At 39.3% G+C, this 6,692-nt stretch overlaps 1 pseudogene; it reads right to left on the reverse strand.

Annotated features, from left to right (window-relative positions):
* Positions 1–1,791: 1,791 nt before the first annotated feature.
* LOC149099573 (uncharacterized) lies at positions 1,792–2,962 on the reverse strand (annotated as a pseudogene).
* Between the last annotated feature and the right edge of the window lie 3,730 nt (positions 2,963–6,692).

Here is a 6,692-nt window from a genome sequence, read left to right on the forward strand (position 1 = left end):
TGTAGCAGTGTCAAACGATAGAGTCGACTTAATTTACGTGTAACTGTTTTATTCCTCTCTCGCATTCATTCAATTACACCGGGTATGTAAAGAGCTATTCTGACGACTAAATAATGACCTCCTATTCTTAGAATTATTTTAGGCCATAGGATTGGATGTTGGATGTTGGTCGCATCCATTATAGAGATAAATCAAGGTGACATGTCACTCTTTCCGATCATGTTCATTGTAAATGGAGACAATTAAACAAATGTAGTAGCCTCACATAACTTCCAGTCTCTAACATTTCAAACAAATTAATGATAAAGAGGTACATAAGAAAATTTATTGTTTTAGCAAAGTTGGGGCTAATAGAGAAACAAAAACTAATGACACGCAAATCACAAACCAAACAATGCATTGAATTGATTGATGATTAAATAGGCCATTTTGCTAATGTAACTATTTTCCAGTTCCATTCCCTTGTGGGGGCAAGAAGTGATCACTCACCCAAAAATGGCTTCATTAATTCATTAAATAGATCATATTTTGCCCCCACAAGGGACTGGAGCCAGCATTAGCAAAATGGTGCATTCATGAAAATCAATTGTTATAAAGGTGTGATTGTAAAATTCAGTCGCACGAAATCAATTATACAACTGGCATGTGCTTTATGGACCTACAAATGGTAAAATATAACATAAAATAGGTCGAGACAAATAAATAAAGTTATTTTAAAACATAAGCTAGTTTCGCGTTACTTTCATCAAATTTATAAGGCAAGACCAACATATCATGCATCCGGCCTCTTTTTGCAACCTGAGTAAAAATTAAAAGAGAAAAATTCTGGTGAATACTATTAAAGAAAATGGAAATTAATAGAAAAACAAGGTTTTTTTACTGTTTTTTGGGGGGGAGGGGGGGTGGGGGAGATGCAGTGAGAGACCACCTAACCGGACCACTACGTGGAAGGGTTTGGAGTGGGGTGGGGGGGTGGTCAGTCAAAAATCACACAGCCGGACTAGGCTAGGGTCATGAACTCAGATCGCTGGGACACGGTCCAAAACTGAGCCAGAGTACGGTCAAGACAATTATTAAACCAAGTTGGGCGCATACACAACTGAGCTTGGTTTAATGTAAAATCAAAACCGAATACAGTTTGTGTATTCTCTAGGGTCGGCGGTTATCACAGTGGACGTTATCTGGAAACCGAGCACTGTTATGAAACAACACATAACCAAGGTCGGATAAAGGCAACCCTGTACGGTTTATAAAATGAAGTCAGTTCATGAATCCCAAGTTTGGTCAATACCGTGGACGTTATTTGGACACCAACCGAGGACAGTTTACCGACCGTACATACTGTAACCGAGGACATTTTTTTTCCGAGGACAGTTTTCAAAACTGAGGTCAGTTGCCCAGAAACAAAAACTGATCCGAGTTGTGTTACCTTCCTAAGTCAGTCAATTTTTAGCAAAAGTTTCAAACTGCCCTAACACATATTCCCTTATGAGGTGGGGAAAAAGTAAAGAACTGCAACTTGATAACATTTCGAACAACTCTTACACTGAAGCAGCTTAAAGTTGGGTGTTGCAAAACAAATGAAAACCAAAGTAATCACAGTGGCCAATCACAGCAGACACAGCTAATCCAACAAATTAATCATGACTTGCAAATGCATAAGCTGGCATCAAGTTTGGGGAAATGCAGGAGAGCTGGTTAAATTGGTTTCGGTAATTCAAAATGATCACAAAATTATACTTTCAACACTCAACTAAAAACTGCACCGACAATTAAGAGTATATTAAACAATTAATCAAAAGGAATTACTGGAAGGTATAAATTAACAAGGGCAGAGCAAATCCTTACAATTTGGTCGATCATGGCAATCTTAGCATCTGGAGTTCCACTACAGTGGGAAGAAAGAAAATCTGTAGGCAGTGTTCCTTCTAGAATGGTGTACTTGTGCTTCAATAAACCAATTACTCCCTCCACATGGATTCTCACCCATGCAATGCCCCTTGTTCGCTCCACATCTACAGGCTCTAACTGTGACTTTCCCTTAGTAAATGCAGGGATTACTAAGTTTGCTTACTTCAGCCCAACACTTTCACAAATTGTAAATCCTCACTCAGCCATGACCATGTCACCAGGAAGTAGGTTTTCTAAAAACCCAGAGTTCTCAGTCAAGTACTTGTCAGAGGTGCGACCACCCCAAGCCTCCGACACAAAACAGACAGTTCCTTGTGGAGTAATTCCAATCAGAATTTTGATAGTGTTATCGTGCTTATAGTTAGAAAAAGTCTGTGCCCTGGCCAGTAAGTTTATTGGCCTCTCAATAAACACCTCAAAGCAGTCAATTATTACTGTGACCTCCTTACCAAATGCATACTGAAAGGACATAGGCATTGTCCTCCATAGTCTTTCCTTGTCTGACCAAGAAACTAGGGGAGACAGTCAGGCATCCATCACCACCATCCACGATGAGAAGATCCTTGAAACTGTGGATATCGAAACCACAAACCAGTAAGCTAGGTCTTGAAATGGAGCATTTAACCGCAGCTTGATAAGCACCATGACAAATTCTTGAAATCTGTTCAGGGATTGTGTGCGGCGAGTAATGTACTCGACAACATGCTCAAATGCCGCCACGAGTATTTCCCAAGAAGGCAGTCTGGTGTGAAATCACATTTTTTTCGTCCGTATCAAAAAAATCTTTATCTGATGCCTTTTATCCGCTTGGCCCAGCTTCGGAAGGTAGTCAAATTCTTCGGTTTGTGTTTTGGCGTCCATTCTTGTCACTGTTGACACGCAAGAACAGGGTGCGCCAAAACCTATGTCCGAATGTCCGGGACAAGTAGAAATCTAGTTCAGACATGTAAATCTTAAACATGACTTGTCCGTGGGACAAGCACATTTCTGATGTCTAAACAACTACAGAAACAGAGGAAAATTGACTTCAAGTTGCAGTAGAATTGAAATATGTCTAACAGTAATAACAGCAAACCTTTAATTTGACAAAATAAGCATAAAGATTCCTATAAATTTTGCTATTCTACAGCCATTCATTTGTTTCGGTGACCTCGTCTGGCCTTAGTAACCAGGCCTGTTAAGACTAATCCCCAGGCTCTAAATTCAAGTCAATAATGGCGGAATCTCAAAAGCGTCAGTCCATGCTGTTTCCTTTTCTTCCAAACCAGTCAACCAAAGAATCAAGCGAAGAATCAACTGAGTCTTCGAGTAGTTATGGCAAGAAGAAAGGCAAGGTCCTTGCAAAGCAGGATTATGAAAAGAGAAAACGCAATGATATTCACTTTAGGTTTAGGAGAAAAAATTACTTACAAGGCTTAAAATGTCATTGAAAAGAAAAAAACACCTGAATGTTTTTGAGTCAATTAAGTCATCATATCTTCAGGGACTGGGTATAAGGTGAGTTACTTGTAATAAAGTCGAAAATGTTCGGTTTTTTTAATCTTTAATGACATTTGTACCCTTGTAAATAGTTCACAATTACCATTGCTATAAATTAAAATACACCAAAAGCCACATGTTGAATTGATTTTATTTCTAAATACAGTTTGAACAAATCTTTTTGGACAAGCACTTTTGGGTCTCAGACAACCAAATTCTCTATGATGGTTGTCCGATGGACAAGTGGATTTCAAAATTTTTCTCTTACTCTGAAGAAGCAGTGCTCGTTTCACTCTGTTCTTCTGTTTCTGTTTTGACATCCATTGTTATCGCAGTTGACATGAGGGAAGCAGTGTCTGTTTCACTTTGTTCGCCACTCGCACAAGGCTCATTTAGCATCATTGCTTCACTCTTTTCTTTGCTCTCTGAAGTTGAAGTGCTTGGTAGAGTGGTAAAGTCTGTCAACTATGCGCTCTCCGCTTTCATTGAGAAATTTTCTCTTGGCTGCCTCTTGTTCTTGCCGCTCAATCGCACTCTTCCTTCGGGCTTTCACCCGCTGACTCCACTCTTCAGTGGCCTCCGCATCTTTTTTCTTGTACTTTTTCCTGGTTAAATGATATGTTGGAACCCAATCTTCATTGAACCTGTCCCAGTTTGATGCACGCCTGCTGAGTCAACCACTACCAGCTCCACACAAGCAGAAGGGCTCAAAGAAGACCCGTACACGACGTTGCAAGCTAAACAGCGGAAATGTGAGGTGCAATGGTAAGCCAGCAAACTGCGAAGAAAAGTAAATTATAGGAACTGGCTGTCTGCCAAAGTGTAGGAATACTGAGCAAGACCAGACCCAGCGAAGTTATTTGTACTGTGATCGAAAAGGCTGTAGACCAGTCAGACCAGACCGACCAATTAAGGGACTGATCATTATTTATCGCCTGGGAGCGGGCGGAGGATTTTGGATCACATGGTTTTCTGAGAAACAGAAGGGGGATCAGGGGTAATTGACAGGCACAAAGGGGGGGGACCAGAATAAAAAATGGAATTTCTGGTGGCGGTCGGATCTCCATGAATATTTAACATATAAAACCATGTCAAATGATCGCCTCCTTTTTACGAAAATATGCTATTTAATTACATTATAAAATAATCAATTGTTGTGCATGTAGTATCAGTGAAAATGGATAGAAACTTTAATTTTTAATATTTCAAATATCAAAGTTCCAAGTTTCAAATTCTTTTATAGAGAGTCGAATAGAGTCAATGGAAGAGAGTCAATAGAAAAGTTCATTGAACGCGGCTGAACGACGTGGAATTATTAAAAACAACAACAGCAACAAGAAAAAATATACATATATCATAAAATGTGTTTTTTGTGTGTGACTGTTTCACAATACTGTTCCCATTACGCTTCCATGGCAGACTCAGCCCCCTCATCCAACTCTTGGACCACTTCGTCAGTTTCTTCGGGAGAATCTTCGCCCGAGCTTAACCCTTTACCACTTTCCTTGAGACTGGTCACTACCATCTCCATATTATGGGCTAAGTCTTTGTCAAAAACGTCTTTCTCCAGAAGCCATAAAAGTTGGTTCAGATGGAGACACCTAACTAATTTCCCGGTGAACTCTGCATTAATTGCTGTGACGTTTGTAAAATTCTTGTTGTTTTTTAGCTAATCAAAGACCTCTTCAGTTAGCATTTTCTAGAAGCATATATGCCCTCTGCTGTAATCTCTTCTCCTTTGTTTTTTTTACCTTTCTTTTGTTTTCTTTTTTTCTTCACAATTGCTTATCTCTTCCAAAGCGAGAGGGAAACTTCCTCTTCAGGTTTATATGAGTAGTCGTCAGCATATTGGAGGGTTTCTGGAGTTCTTCGTACAGCACTTTCACTTGCTCGAGCTTCTTGAAAATATTTGAGCTTGTCGCTTGCAAACGTCTTCGGGTTATGGTCTTCATGAAAGAGCCCCTTTCGCTTGCTGTCAATAAATAATAATAGGTCAGCGGTGGAATTAAAGGCTTCATTTACTGTGACCAAGCAGGACTCGCACTTTGCTACATCATCACTGCTTTTACAGCCATCTGATCCTGCCATAAACTTTTCAATGTTTTGACAGACTCCCCACTTCTCATTTCTCAGCAGGTTGTTTTCTTTATCTGACAGGGCTTGTATCTTTGTATTCAACTGCCAATGCATTTGTTGTTGGTCAAGCAGATACTGCTTGAAACTGGGTTGTTTACTAGCAAAGGAAGTTTTATAAGAGTGTTGTTAAACAGTTTTATGAATCTGTATGTGGGTTGGGAAGAAGATATTTTTCCCACTGCTCCTTTTCTGGTGATGCTGTGTTCCTCAGGACTTGTAACTCCCCAGAGTGGCCAAATGACAAAATCACCTGCTTGCGCTTCTTAGGAGCACTTGCAGACATTACACCTATCAATCACATTAAAAATGTTTGCTATAAGCATGAAAAGCACTGTCATCGTATGAAGTATTGTGTTACGATGCACCATGTTGCGTTACGTTTAAATAGTTCATGGCTATTTATTTAGAGACCTTCAAAATAACCAGTTAAATTATGACTTTATAATACCTTCACTGCTCGAATCTCTTTGCTTTGATTCAGCTTGTATCTGAGTGAAGAAACGCCTGAGATGGCGAATTTGTATCTTGTTTAGTCGAATGTCTTGCTCAAGAGTTTCTTCATCAACGTCCAGAAAATGCCCAACCTTTGCAACACCTATTTGTTTGAAATTGTCTCTGAAATTGTCCAAGTCAGCTATTGTTAAAAGGTAGTCAATTTCCCTATCCACTGAGAAGGCTAACAAGACAAATTCTGTGCCCACGTTTGATAGTATCAGCTTGCATGTTAAAGTTTAAAATATGACACAACAATCAAGTTAATATATCACAACAATAAAGCATTAATATATAAATAGAGCGCTGAGAAGACTTCGGACGTTGGAAAGCAAAGGATGGAAGGTATGGCAGAAAAGCTTAGCAATCCAGAGGACAAGGGTGATTGCTATGGACAGCATTCGAACTTAAGTATTAAAGGTACTTGAAGACGATGCAATAACAAGAAGTGCAGTGAGCGAAGGGTGAGGACTGAGCGTCTTGTATCAGACATCGACAACGATCAGGTAAATCAAAGAAAATCATTTAGAAAAATATAAAACTATTAAATGTTGTCTGACACTTGATGATGCTAATGCATCATTATCTAGGAAACAAGTGTCATTTTCTTTGCAGTTTGAATATGAAATTATGAATGAAAACAGTATAATATACATTTTGATCAACATCAAAAG

Source organism: Orbicella faveolata, unplaced genomic scaffold (assembly GCF_042242905.1).
Source record: "Orbicella faveolata isolate gen_17 unplaced genomic scaffold, um_ofav_v1 contig_46, whole genome shotgun sequence".
Classification (NCBI taxonomy): Eukaryota; Metazoa; Cnidaria; class Anthozoa; order Scleractinia; family Merulinidae; genus Orbicella; species Orbicella faveolata.